Source organism: Lithobates pipiens, unplaced genomic scaffold (assembly GCF_037356315.1).
Source record: "Lithobates pipiens isolate NorthernLeopardFrog02 unplaced genomic scaffold, aLitPip1_a1.2 Scaffold_25, whole genome shotgun sequence".
Lineage (NCBI taxonomy): Eukaryota > Metazoa > Chordata > Amphibia > Anura > Ranidae > Lithobates > Lithobates pipiens.
This window is the reverse complement of record NW_027507787.1, coordinates 84,050,253-84,065,878: the sequence shown is the minus strand read 5'-3', so window position 1 is coordinate 84,065,878 and position 15,626 is coordinate 84,050,253. Positions and strand designations below refer to the sequence as shown.

General features: G+C 43.7%; 1 long non-coding RNA gene across 1 annotated transcript; it reads right to left on the bottom strand.

The window, feature by feature from the left end:
• Nucleotides 1–11,282: 11,282 nt before the first annotated feature.
• LOC143929890 (uncharacterized) lies at nt 11,283–14,768 on the bottom strand. The gene is made up of 2 exons (XR_013262624.1): nt 14,324–14,768; nt 11,283–11,394 (listed from the first exon to the last, which is right to left on the bottom strand). It is a non-coding gene; the product is annotated as an uncharacterized LOC143929890 (long non-coding RNA).
• Nucleotides 14,769–15,626: the final 858 nt, after the last annotated feature.

Here is a 15,626-nt window from a genome sequence, read left to right as displayed (position 1 = left end):
CACAACACAAGGTTTCAAAATAATTTATTGCACAGCTCCGGGGGTCTTCTTCCGACTTCGGGGGTCTTAGCTCCGGGGGTCTTCTTCCGACTTCGAGGGTCTTGTCCCCCTCTTCGGGAGTCTTGTCCCCCTCTTTGGTTCTTCTTGCCGGGCCTCCGCTTTCTTACTTTAGCTCTTTTACTAGAGGTGGCCCGCCTCCTCTTCTTCCTCTTCTGTCACCGCCACCTCTTCTTCCCGACTTCGGGGGTCTTGTCCCCCTCTTCAGTTCTTCTTGCCGGGCCTCCGCTCGTTCTTCCAGCTCTTTTACTAGCGGTGGCCAGGTCTTCTGTCGCTGTCGCTGTCACTGTCGCCGCCTTCTCTTCTTCTCTTCTTCTTCTTCTTCTTCTTCCTTGAGGTGTTTACTCAACGCTCTCTCTGGCCGCAATGACAGGGAGGCAGTGTGCGGCGACTTATATAGGGACAATGGGCGGGGTCACCGGGTGATGTCCCCTCCCCTTATGATGTCACAGTGCCAGAGGAAGCTTCCCCAAAACACCCCTCCATGTTGAGGGCACGCGGCCTGGTATGGCTCAGGAGGGGGGCTGATCGCTCGTCCCCACCCCCTTTCCTGACCGGCCAGACTGCGTGCTTGGATAAGGGTCTGATATGGACTATAGAAAAAAACGGCATGGGCTTCCCCTTTAGGTCCATACCAGGTGATGGGGCCAGCAACGTGTCAATCTCGCCGCCAAAGGGGCGACATTGACTTCCTTCGCTAGTCCCAGCTACCTGGAGCCGCGTTCAAAATGAACGGACTTTCCTCCGTGTGTGGGCAAGTCTGTTCATTTCAAAAGTGCGGCGGACTCCCGCCATAGTCCAACGGACCTAGTCCACTGGAAAAGTCCGGTTGTGTGTGGGCAGGTACACTCGTTCTGTTTGTCCGGCAGACTAAGTCCACCAGATAGTCTGATCGTGTGTACGTGGCATCAAAGTACCTTAAAATACAAGTGATTAAGCAAACGCTTGCAAATCGGCCTTGAAAAAGGCCACAATAATTACAATATTCAGCTCCTATAGAAATCAATGAAGTTTGGGCACTATCCTTGGGGTTTGTGGATTTCCCACTGGGTTTGGCGTATATCCACCTATCAACTTTGCTTGGTTTGCTCATCCCTAGTGCTAAGTTATAATAAGTAAAATGCTTTACAGATTATGTCACACAGGTATCCCAATAAATACATTGTGATATTGTCACATATTCAAGTGTAGTGTTACAGCATTATTCATGTTCTGCCATGTTTTAATTGCTTCTAGTAAAAAGTAAATAGGTAGCTGTTACACATGTAGTGTAGTTTACAAACTAAAAGAGGAACTTTAGCCAGTTTGACAATTAAAAGTCAGCAGCTAGCACAGTTATTGTAGCTTCTGACTTTTAAAAACACACTTAGCCCCTGTACACACGGTCGGAGATTTCCACAACCAAATCCGTCGGATTCTGCCCGTCGGATTTTGCCCGTTGGATCTTGCCGAAACTGTTGCATACACACGGTCGGACAAAGTTGGCAAAAAATCTGATCTTTCAGAACGTGATGACGTAATTTCGTTACGATGGGACTACATTCAGGCTAGTAGCCAATAGCTTTGATGTAGGAATTTGATCTGAGCATGCGTGGCACTTGGTCCGATCAAAATGTTCTACACATGATCGGATTAGGTCCGACCGGCCCAGTTGGTCGGGAAATATTTCCAACATGTTGGAAAATTGGGTCCGACGGAGATTCGGACGGAATCAGTCCGATGCATACCACACACCGTGTCATTATCCGATGACACGGTCCGATAGGACACATTCCGACGGATTCTCCGACCTTGTGTACAAGGCTTTACAGGCTAAGGAGTCCAGTGCTGTCTTCCTTAAACCAGAAGTCTTCTTGGGTTCTTTTGGAGCACACCCAATGCACACGATCGAAACACGGACAGCACAGACGCCAGTCCTGTTGTCTCCTGTAATGTCTGACATATATCTTAGGATGCTGCTGGCAGGGGAGGGGGGGTTGGTTCTGAGCTAGCAGATATCCTCATCTAGGCAGGCAATACAGAAGCGGGCACAAGTACCTACTGGATAAAGTACTTTACCTCCACCCTGAAAAAATGACATAATAGTGGTATTACTACCACAACTGTACATCTTCCCACTGTCAAAATCTGTTAAGAATGTTGGTGGCACTGAATCCTTTACAACCAGTGACATCACCTTCCCACTCACTTATGTGGCATGGGGAAATCTACCATAACTTATACCAGGTCCTTCCGGTCAGGTATGGATTTTAAGGGTAAACCTCAAGACAAATCTAGAAAAAAGTGATGTGTCCCATAAAAATCTATACCAGACACCTATCTAAGCATGCCCTCCCCCCCCCCATTAATTCATACCATGTTCTTGAAGTATGATATACAATTTTAGGATGACCTCAAAGAAAAAAAAGTGTGTTGTCTCTTCCTTAAATTCTATACTAGACCCTACATGTCGGGTATAGATTTTAAGAGGGAACGCCCTTCAAAAATTCATGCCAAACCTCTATCAAAGCATCAAAGCATGCAGGCTGGCAGGCCAAGAAAGGAAGGATGAATGTGTGCCCTCCCTCCTGAACCTTGCCAAGCTACATGTCCTCAACATGGAATGGTAATTTGCCAGAGGGGGACCTTTCTGGCAAAGGACCCTGTCCCTATGTTAATGAGAACAAGAGCCTCTTCTCCACAACCCTAGCTTGGTGGTCATGGGGGTCTGCAGGTGGAAGATCTATTGGAATTTGGGAGACCCCTTTACCATAAGAGGACCCCAGAAACTGCCCCACATTTGTGAATGAGTAAGTGGTATATAGTACCCATACTCATTCACAAAAAAAAAGTTAAATGTAAATAAAGACAGACAGTCTGACAAGTCGTTTCATTTAAAAAAAATCCTGTCAGTCCACGATGTAAATCCACATCAATTACAAGACTCAACATGGACTGACCTACCAGGCCCCCTTAAATTCAAACCAGACCTGAAAGACATGTTATGACTTAGAGGGGGAACCTCATGTCATCTTTTTTTTATTGTGCGGCCCCCCCATTAAAATCTATGTGAAATGCTCATGTATGTTAGGAGTCTGATATAGATGAATGGAATCTCTGACTGCTTTGTTTACAAATGGAACAAAGTGTCCAGAAGCTGTTAAACCTCGTACACATGATGAGAAAACCAGACATGAGGGGCGCATGCGCGGAGCTCAGCATGGCGGACGCAAGTCACTAGAGCTCCGCACTCACCGCTGCTGAACCGGCACATAAAACGCTATATTTCGCTGCTAACGATCTCCGAATCTGCTCCGGTCCTCGGGTACCCCACTGCCCCTCACCCGGGATGGTTCTTACAGGCCAGCGAGGGAAGCAAAAGCAGAAACCTATTAAAGAGGCCTTAGCGCGCGCTACCTCTAAAATGGCGGCGAAGGCCCTTGCTGCCACGCAACTACAAGGCCTACCTCGAGACCACGGTAGCAGTAGCGAGGAGGACGATGAGAGGCCTCAATCTCCGGCCTCCCCAACGCCACCGGTATCTGGCATGTCTCAGGCCGATTTTTTGGCACATATGGACCTAATGCTTAAGAAAGCGCTGAAAACAACATCGGATCAGATAACTGATAGACTTTCCCGAGAAATTCGTGAGCTGGGTCAACGCACGGCGGACTTGGAAACCAGGGCCGACGACACCGAGCTCAATTTGCGTGAATTGGCACAAGAACAGGAGGCTCTCCGGGAGGAAAATGCTGCTCTGCTGTCCCGACTGGAAGATACCGAGAACCGGTCGCGTCGGTCGAACCTTCGTTTGAGAGGTATTCCTGAATCAGTTGATGATCTCCAGTCATTTACGATGGCTTTGTTTCAAGAGCTATCCCCCTCTATTCCGATCGAACGGTTAGAATTCGATCGTATCCACAGAGCACTCACTAGGCGCCAAGCGGATGGACCACCCCGCGACATTATCGTTAAGCTACATTACTTCCGAATGAAGGAGCAACTCATGTCTATAGCCCGTGAAAAGAATAACCTTCAGTTCCAGGGCCATTCCTACCAGCTGTTCACAGATTTAGCCCCACTAACAATTGCAAAGAGACGTGCAATGAAGCCACAGTTGCTAATCCTTCAACAGCATCAAATTAAGTATGCATGGCGGTTCCCATTTGCTCTTTACTTCGCATACCAGGGACAGCAACATACTTGCTCTACGCCAGCGATTCTTCAAGCCCTCTTAGAGAACCTTCAACTGGCCCCGTCAGCCCCACCCCCACCAGTGGGAGAAGTGGTGCCTCGGACCCCGGCACGAGCTGCACCCTATCCTAACATGGCTACCCCGAGGAGGAATCGGCAGGATCTCCCTGGTGTTTCTGTGCCTCGGCGAGGCACCCCTAAATCCTCTTCTAGACTGAGTTATCCTAGCCCAAAGGTATTCATACCTCGCTGATCTCCTTTTGTTCAGTTACTTCTTCCTTTATTTTTCTCTCTCCAATTTTTAATGCCGTAACCTGAACTCACCACGAGACTCACGTTATTTGAGCGCAGGCCTGCAAGCCTATACTGTTCCAGGCAGAAAGCCGAGACTGAGACGCTACCACTTTCTTCAAAGTACTTTAACCACATCTTTACCCCTCCAACCATTCGCCCCCCCCCCTTTTTTTTTTTTTTTTTTTTGATGTTAACTTAGACGCATATATTGGGCACTATATCGGGCTCTCCTGCTTTGATGCCCTCATTGTTTTCTTTTATTTTGTGCCGCCACAGTATTTGCTAAACCAATCCAGCTTTATATGTGTGCTTTGTGACAGTTGGCGACCAAGTTAGACTGGTAATGGTTGTACCTTCTGACCATTCTAGATACTTGCTCGCGGGCCGATGATCTGGCCAGGATTGCCGAGTCACTGACTCGCAGGCCTGATCATCTCCTCGCGAGTTATTTGTTTATTTATATATTTTTAACTACTTTCAGAATGGTAATGTCGCACGATGCTTTTATTGTCTATGTTTATTCATATCCTCCTGGCTCCCCCTCCCTACCTTACCTTGTCCCCCCCCTCCCCCTGTTCCCTTCTCCCCCCCCAACACCTTTTCCCTGTTCCCCGTCCCCTCCTTATCTCCCTATTTTTTAAGCAGCCGTGATTTCCCAAATCCCGGCAGAACAGAAACAAGGTTTAAAATAATTAATATTACTAGTATTACTTGATAACCTTTAAGTTTCACAGTTCGTACCCCTAGGCTTTCTAGCCTGCTTTATGGTTGAATCGTATTCTGTTATTAACTATGCTATCTATTTGCAAATGTATGTTTTTTCATTACCGGTTCGCAGCGGTGAATTGTCACTGCTCCCCCTCCTGATGGTGCGACCCCCTGTTGACTGGCGAGTCAGCAGGTTGATTGTCGTTCCCCCTAGTTGCTGGGTTCGGCCCACACCGCCCCATGCAACGCTCTTTTTCTCCTCTTACCTTTGCTATTCTTCACTCTCTACTCTAACCTTTGTTCTTTCAGGTCTCTCTCTATCCTCTCCCCCTTCTTTCTCTGGTCGACCGGTCCGTGCAGCCCTGGGTAAGCTAATGTTCGCTTATTTTTACCAAATCTCATGGCCCCCCTGAGTATCTTATCACTCAATGTGAAGGGACTCAATTCCCCCAACAAGCGAGTTAAGGCCTCTAGAACCTTTGTCTCCTTGAAAGCCCAAGTAGTCGCACTACAAGAAACACACTTTGCAGCCCATACCACACCTAAATTTTTCAACGCCAAATTCCCCCAAGTCTACACAGCCTCCTCCTCCACGAAGCACAGAGGAGTTCTCTTAGCATTCCATCATTCACTTCTATTCTCTATCTCGTCGGAAGTAAGAGATCCAGAAGGTCGCTACCTATTAGTTTCGGGACATATACAGGACACGGAAGTTACCTTTGTGTCATACTACGCCCCCAATACTAACCCTAACCCTTTTTTCTCACATTTACTACAGATAATTCAGACGCATGCTAGAGGAGCGCTGTACGTATGCGGCGACTCCAACTTAGTCCTACATCCACACCTAGATAAGTCCCCATACTCGTCAGAAAAGTTTTCTCTCTCTAAAAGACTAAGCAAGCAGCTTGCTCACGCGACGCTCCTCGATACATGGCGTGAATGTAACCCCCTTAAAAAGAACTATACTTTTTACTCAAACCCTCATAAATCCTTCTCGAGGATCGACCACATTTTTATCCCACTTGCTGCTGCGCCCACTCTGTTGCACTCCCGCATACACCCGATATCCTGGTCTGACCATAGCGCGGTGATCACGACAGTTTCGTCAATAATCCCACAGAACACAGACAGGACATGGTCTTTAAACGAAATTCAGCTTTCTAACCCATCATATTGTCTAGACATTCAGACGGCCTTAAATGACTATGTTTCCTTTAATGACACCCCGGGAATATCTCCTACCCTCCTCTGGGAAGCTCATAAACCAGTTATCCGTGGTACAATTATTTCGGTATCCTCTCACCTTAAGAAATTCAGACAGGCCCAATTACAACGGCTAGAGGAAGACCATCAGCGTTCCTTTCTTCTCTTTCAGTCTGACCCCACTGAGACTAACAGACTTGCTCTAGATAAAGCCAAGTTGGCCCTGGATCTTGTGCTTGCTGAAGAGGCAGATAAGTCTATCCACAAATCGGCGCATAGACTTTATACAAAGGCGAATAAGCCTAGCACCTTTTTAGCACTGCGCCTACGGCATCCTGATAGGTCCTTTAAGCCTATTAAGCTTCGGCTGGCACAAGGTGGCATGACCAATAACCCTATGAAAATCTTAACAGAATTTAGCACTCGATTATCTAAACTGTATGAACCAGGTACGCCTTTCTCTAGCACCCAGGCGAATTCTCTCCTCCATCCGCTATCTCTCCCTAATCTTTCAAGCGCTGACCGTTCAGCAATAGAAGAACCTATATCTAATGTAGAAATTCTTGCAGCTATCAAATCCCTTAAACCTAACAAAAGGCCCGGCCCCGACGGTTTACCGGCATCATATTACAAAAAATTTGCCCACACCCTCTCCCCCCTCTTAACTAAATCTTTTAATTCTCTCCTCCAGCAACACTCCTTCGGCAGAGATGCGCTAACAGCTATTATTTCAATGATTCCTAAACCAAACACTGACTCAACAATATGGTCCAACTTTAGGCCGATATCATTACTCAATGTTGACGTCAAAATTCTGGCCAAGGTCCTAGCGCTACGACTCAATCCAGTAATTGGGAAGCTGATACATAAGGACCAGGTTGGGTTCATTCCCAAGAGACAAGCCAGTGATAATGTCCGGAGGGTCGTCTTGCTGCAGCATATTGCTAAAGCTCGTAGGATCCCCATGCATTTGCTCTCACTGGATATACGCAAGGCATTTGATATGGTCTCTTGGCCATACCTGCAATATACCTGCAATATATACTTCAATATTGGGGATTTGGTCCTCACTTCCTCAAATGGATAGGTGCCCTATACACCCAACCTTGTGCTTATGTACGCTATGCTGGCTTTAAGTCAGAACGCTTTCCTATACAGAGCTGTCCCCTCTCCCCCTTGTTGTTCGCCTTAGCTATCGAACCCTTGGCTGCTTTAATTAGGGCAGACCCGAACATCCGGGGATTGGAGATAGCAAACACGACACATAAATTGTGTCTGTTTGCCGATGATGCTTTGCTGTTCGTTACAACTCCTCATACGACCTTGCCTAATTTATGTAAATTGCTGGAGCAGTTCGCTGCTATTTCCGGCCTAGAGGTCAATCAGGCTAAATCTAGAGCTCTGGACGTATCTCTGCCGAGTGATGAGCTTAATCTTCTTCGCAGCAATTTCCCTTTTCAATGGTCCTCATCCTCTATCCCATATCTTGGTGTCAATCTCACGAAAGATCCGTTGCATTTGTTCCAATATAACTATCTTCCGCTACTTAGGAAGCTGACTAGTCTCCTATCATCCTGGCAGCCACTGTGCGTATCGTGGTTAGGTCACATAGTGGCAGTCAAAATGACACTGCTGCCTAAACTATTATATCTATACCGAGTCCTTCCGATTCGTGTCCCCCTATATTTTCACCGACTGGTTCAAGGTAAAGTCTTCAAATACATCTGGGGAACAATTAGGCCTAGAGTCACTAAAGCCACCATGTACCGCCACAAATCATTAGGTGGATTAGGAGTACCTAATTTTAGACACTATTACTGTGCAGCTCAAATTGCACAACTCACCCTGTACCATGCTAAAACGGAGATACCGATATGGGTCAGCCTCGAGGCTATAGACGCCTCTCCGATAAATATATCTAATCTATTGTGGCTCCCCCCTACACTGAGAAGCAGACTTAGTAATCCGATCACAGCCCACTCCCTCAGAGTCTGGGACGAGACCCACAAATCTTTCCGGCTTAAATCTCGTCATCTACCGTTACTCTCTATTATCGGCCACCCATCATTTATCCCTGCCTTTTCTGAACCTGGACTATTTACGGCTTGGTCTGGGGCAGGGCTCGACCGAGTTGGCACCCTTATGCGCAATGGCAAAGTCAGGTCCTTCCCTGCTCTCCAGGCCCAATCGCACTTACCTAATGGCGAATGTTTTCGTTACCTACAGATCGCCCATTTCCTCAACTCAATCCCTAAACCTATTAGTCCCCATGATACTAACTCTTTTTATGAGCAAATATGCGAAACAGACCCACATACACCAGGCATTATCTCCCAACTGTACACTCAATTCTCCTCCCCCCCTACAACTCTCCCATCTTATACTAGGGGCTGGTCCGCAGACCTCGAACTAGACCTCGAAGAAGACACATGGAACACAATCTGGACTAACACAAATAAAGCAACGCAGAATGTTATAGCCTCTGAGGCTAATTATAAAGTCCTTATGCGCTGGTACTTGGTCCCAGCCAGGATTGCCAAATTTGTTCCGGGATATCCCGCCACATGCTTCAGGGGCTGTAACACAGCGGGCACACATTTCCACATATGGTGGTCTTGTCCAGTAGCACAGCATTTTTGGATAACTTCCTTCCAGATAGCATCGACCCTTACGGGGCACTCTATTTTACCAGACCCTTCGCTAGCCCTTCTCAACTCTACTCCCCATAACTACACTCGTAGTCAATTGGCTTTATTTCTGCAACTTACCACAGCAGCTAAACAAACTATTGCCAAGGCGTGGAAAACCCCCACGCTCCCGGTGGCGGAAATGAAGAATAGGGTTACAAAGGCCATGATTCACTCTAAATCAGAGGTGAAACTCCTCGATCGTATGCCCCAATTCTATAAAATATGGCAGCCCTGGATACAACACTTTCTACCCCCAGATCTCGACCCCTATCTAATTGAGCCCTAGGTTAATTGCAGAATTGGGATGGCCTCAGACGTATGAAAGCCTGGGTCTGTGCGGACCGGTTGACCAACTCTCCTTCTTTTCTTTTCTCCTACTCTTTCTCCCCTTTCCCTTCATTCTATCTTCCGACTTGTATTTCTGTCTTCTTCTAGCTGTTCTCTCCTTCTCCACCCTTCTCTTTATATGGAAATCTTTTTGTACATGCAGTACCATTACTCCTCTATTTACAACCAATATAGAGGAAGAGTGTATCTAAGTTAGCTGACTCCGACTCAATCGGAGTGTTTCAATTCTGTTCGATATATGCTTCAGTTGATACTCTTTGTACAACTCTAAGCGACATACGCATATGCTTGTCTGTACCGTATTATTAAGTATGATGTCGCTTGTTCTCTGTTTTATTGTTTTATATACTCTGTTATACCGAAACTACATTAACAGTGTACTGTATATTCTGTCTGTGTATTGATAATAAAAACTTTTTGAAAGGAGAAAACCAGACAAAAAATTCTGCTTTCGATGGGATCGTACGATAATCCGATCGTCTGTATCTAAAGTCTGTAAACTCAGGGAAGGGGAGATTGTACTGAGGGGCAGAATGACCTGGGGGACACATGATTGTACTTGGGGACAGACTGACCTGGGGGATTACTCTTTTGCTTAAGCCTGTAGGACCTGGTGCTACACTGACTCTGTGGAACAGTAACAGCTTTCCTTTTTGCACAGAACACCACAAACAAATTTTTGTTACACACTGCCTGTTAAGACTACTTCACCTCCTCCTAGTTACCAGGATATTTCAAATATTTTGAAATGGAAAAATATTTGAAAAATATTTCAAGGCAAACATGGTTTCTTTCCTCTGAGGAACTACAACATATCCCCCCACCAAGCGATTAAAGCCATCAGTGCTGTAAGAACAACTATTTTAACCCAGGGCTCTGTCTGTTAATTGAGCGGGTTTAGGTTCCCCAAGGTTTAGTAAGTTAATCACTTTAAGGACAGTATTGTAACTTTCTACTTTATTGTGACCTGTGGTGTTGAAGCACAGGAGGGAGTGGTTTGACATAAGAAAGGTCATTCCTCTGCCCTTCTCTAGGTTTCTAACTAAACAGAGTATCGTGTGAGTAGTCTTTATATCCTGCAACCGGTTACCATTTATTTTACTATCTTATATCACTGTTATCATCCATTATAGTGAAATCTTTTAAAGAGCTAAGATTATGTTTCTGGAATCTCATGTTCCTAACTCTTCAGTAAACAAAGCTCAACTATTTCACTTAAATTGTGTGTGTGTGTGTGTGTGTGTGTGTGTGTGTGTCTCTAATTATCTTGATTATCACCTAAAATGTCTGAACCCAGGTTCAGAAGTGTCAGAAGACTTGCAGGGTTGGGGTCACCGGTGGTGTACAGATTCAGCAAGTGGCCCTCACTGGGGTAGCGCTACAAATGATTAATATATATATATAATTTGTTTCACTGTTTGTTTTTCACCTTTTTGTGAATAAACATAATATCCCACTCAAGTTCTTTATTACTGTTTACAGGTATAGTCATACCAGTCACTGTAGGATCCTAGCCTGGGCTTTCTTAAAAGGGGCAGCAGCTAATGAGGTCACATCCCTACTGATGCTGTCCTTATCCTGTAAACATATTAGCTCTAAGAAACAGAGCCCAAATTGGTTCCTAGAGCTGGCCTATCTGTCTGCGTGCTGTTGTGTAGAGACTTGGACCAGGCTGATACCAAGCTATAGTCTAACTCTATGAAAAAAAATATGTAACCATTTTTTAATGGTCATTAGAATTGATCAAATAGTTATTATATCTGTCCAGAGTTCAGATTTAAGGTAAAGAAAAAAAGAAAACAAATCTGCAATAAATTAAGATTTATTTGTGTCTTAGATAAGTTAGGTGATTTGTCTGATGATCATAGGCTGCTTCGTTTCAAGTCGGCCAAAATCTTCTTCTTCATTTGTTCATATTCTAGAACAAGAAAACAAACAATTCAGAAAACTCAGTCATATAGAGTAGATTAAAATGCTTTATCAAGGAATCTGTCAGTTCATATTTTCTATGTCATGAGCTCAAATTAGCATGTTTAAACTCACATCTGCTTAAAGCGGAGGTCCACCCTAAAGTGGACCTTCCGCTCATCGGAACCCTCCCCCCCTCCGGCGCCACAATTGCCACCTTTCAGGGGGGAGGGGGTGCAGATACCTGTACAGTACAGGTATCTGCACCCACTTCCGGGATAGCTCTCTGCGGAAAGGGGCGTAGATTACGCCCCTTTCCGCAAGTGCCCCGCTGCCTGCTGAGAAAACACACAGATCCCAGAGGCAGCGGGGACCGTCCTTATTGTGCAGTGCGGCTTGCGCATGCGCAGTAGGGAACCGGGAAATTAAGGCGAAAGGCTCCATTTCCTGATTCCCATACCCAAGATGGCGGCGGCAGCACCCGAGAGACAATGTACAGATCGGCTTCGGGTGCCGACATCGCGGGCGCGCTGGACAGGTAAGTGTCACTATTTTAAAAGTCAGCAGCTGCAGTATTTGTAGCTGCTGGCTTTTAAAAAAAAAAAACGCGGAGTCCCGGCGGACTCCCGCTTTAATTGATCAGAGAATAACTCAGGGATTGATGTACTAAAATTGGTGCATCCAAAATCTGGTACATCTGTGCATAGTAACCAATCAGATTCCAGGTTTTATTGTTGGTTAGAAGCTGATTGGCTACTTTGCACATCTGCACCAGATTCTGTGTGCAAGTTTTAGTAAATCTCAGTACTTCTTTATTGATACCAAAATTCTAAACATGTACAACATTATGTTACATGTCACACAGGTTAAAAACAATGGCCTTTAAACAAATGGAGTATAAATATAATTATTGATTGGAATGCCTATTTGTAAAGTAATTCTCGCAAAAAAAAACAAAAAAAAAAAAACATTGTTATTAAAAGTCCATTTGATGTTTAGACTACTCGTTAACTAATGAATTTACAATAGGGGAAAGATGAGTAACCATGATCCATGCTGTGAAACTGGCAACATTGATATTTAAAATCTCATTGAGGATAGCGACTATGTAGTGCAGTAGTTTAATATGTTGAATATACAAGTAAATAAATTGCTTAAGTTGGTGTAAGTACTACATACAGTAGGTATGGGCAAGTCTACAGTCATATTGTATGATGTGGGAACTCTACAATTATATTATAGAATTTATGGCCAGCTTTAGCATTAAATCAGCAATAGTCCGTACTCTGGACAGATAAATATTGTACTTGTCTACAGTTTGGGCTAACCACAGTAGCCCATTTTTGATGGTCTTAAACTGATTATAAATCATAAAATTCAATACTGAATCATTGCAGTCAATGATTGTGTTTGGCTTACTGCTTTTATTAAAAATGTGGGCACCCATGAAACTGCAAAAAAATACAATGAGCAAGGTTTTCTATAGATGATGTTTTAAAACACTGTTTTTAAATGTATTAGTATGAGCGCTCTGCCATTCTAGGGCCTCCTTGACATATACCCTGAGCAGTAAATTGGGTTTGTGGTACTTTATTCATCCAACAGGAAGATAGTGACAAGCACCTATGTTAGAATACACTGATTGTCTGCAGATGCTGATTAAGGGACGTGCTGTCCCTTCCACAGAAATCCTTCAAACAATAGATCTATGTTAAGCAGTGATGGCCACACATTAATCAAACTTTGGCTGATCATAGCATGGTGGCACATACATAGCTTCCCCCCCAGAGTGAACGTTGTCAGAATTAACACAATAGCCCTAGTCTACCTGTAATGAGTGGGCAACACCCGCTGAGAGGATAGTGGTGCACACACACCCACTTTAACTTAGACTAATCATGGTAGGACTACAGGCTCTCTTACCATACTACCTAAACCGAAGCTCAAAACAAACACTTTAACCTCGTGACAGTTCGACACCACTGTAGTACAGTGGATTTCTCTGTGGTTTCTTTTTTATGTTTATGTAACAATGTAAAACGAATATGTTGGAATATTCTGTATTTTTTTTCCCCCTCCTATCTTGCTTCTATATCTCAATAAAAATAAGATTGAATTAAACTTTGGCTGATCACTGCTGAATCAAGTGAATTTCAATCAGTGCATAGCCAGTTTAAGAGTCTATTGATCATTTAATCCCGGGGAATATACTTATCTTTATCATTGCTTCCACAGTGAACTTTATAAGCAGCCCAGTGTTCAACTTTAAGAAAATGCATTAGATATGCAAATTAGTCAATATTGTCAAGTTAACTGACACATGAGGACACTAATAAATATGGACTGGACATCAATGACCTTTGGTCATGAAAGAGTTAAACCGTTCAGTATTCTTATTGAAGGTTACAGACACATTACTGTGAATGAAATGGCCCTTCTCTCCCTTCCTGACTGCAGCTTGTAATTGCTCTATACTTCAAGAGTATAAGTAATAATTTCACATAGTGTTTCAAAACAAATGCAGTAAAATTCTGTAGCTTGCTAAATATTAGTCAATTTAGACAACTTAATCTGTGTGTTAAAAACTACTGTTTTTTTTAGATACTTATGGCTTAAAATATTTTTTTTTATCCGTTTTTCAAAAAATCTGCCCATGTTGATTTCTGTTTTCTACACATGGCACATTTGTTTAGATAGCAAAGTCTTTATCTGCAATATTTGTAATAGTTCTGTGAATACTGAAAGTGGGTAAAAAAGTTATGCTCTCTTCTACCTACCTTCACATGCCACAGTACCCACTCTTATTTCCCCGTTGCTTTATATAATAATATCAGAGCCGTAGCATTATATTTTTTTACAGCCGTGTGCTCCTTCAAAAATCGACTGAAATCACTGTTTCCTATTTTTTTTATATTAAAGCTACAACAAATGGTACTTACAATTTCAGTGTCCTCCTTGATGTTGATCACCATGGTGTCCTTGACCTTGCCCACCATGGTGTCCTTGACCTTGCCCACCATGGTGTCCCTGGTGTCCTTGACCTTGCCCACCATGACCTCCATTGCCCCCTTGACCTCCATGACCTCCATGACTACCATGATTACCCTGGTTGCCATGCTGCCCTGATTGTCCATGATCACCATGGCCTCCTTGTTGTCCTTGCTGACACTGCTGTTCTTGAGTCTGACATTGCTGTGTTTGGGTTTGGCACTGCTGAGTCTGACACTGCTGGGTCTGCTGACCGTGTCCGTGACCTCCTTTTACTCCACTCATGATTATTCTTTGAGTTGTTGAGGGTAGTGGATGCAAGAGGCTGTAGGAAACAATCTGTCTCTTTGCAGTCTAAGAATGTGCTTTTTATACAAAAACACTGAACTTTATGACAATGCGAGGTGCGCTAATTGGACAATTTATGTGTGATGTACCCAAACTGCATGCATTTATGTAAACATTAACTATGAGCAATACACTTTTAAGAGGCTTGAAAACTGAGACATGTTTACATTCATGAAGCATTGTTTGATGTTTGTCTGTAAGTATTAATAAGCCTGTCATGAAAAGTTAATCCATTAAAAAGTATTCTACAGAATACTCATATGTATAGCATAACCCATATACACTTTGATGTTCTTACTGAAAAGAATCCTGCTGAGGTTATTTTAATCAGTAAAGTTTATGTAGTTATAGTATTTATCCAAGGTCATAAGGTTTGGTAAAGATGTGTTTTTTAGCTGTACAGTACATAGACACATTGTTGCATCAATGAGGTAATGAGAGTTTGGACAGAAAGAAACAAAACATCTAAATCACTGTACCCCTTTGCTGAAATTTCCCATCCCACTGCTTGAACACAGAACTGTATATTGTATGTAGCCGAGGATACATACAGTTATATAGAGCACACAGAAGGCACATTTAGTAGTGAAGGTCATAGTTTGTTTAGGGAAGCTTGGTCCAAATAAACTATTTAAACTTCACTAAAAGCTGGAGATCGTATCATAAATGTCAAAAATACTCATCTTATAGAGTATGTCACAGAAAGAATTTACAAAAAAAATACATTATGGGGGTAGGCATTGAAATGGACATGTATAGATGGATTTTTTTAAAATTAATTAGGATAAATTCACATCTGGTCCTTTGTGGGAGGATTATCAGTTGGCTGTACCTCTGTCAGAAACCATGAATCAGACTGAGACAGAAGTACAATTAAATCACACTTTTTTATTAATAAAAATAAAA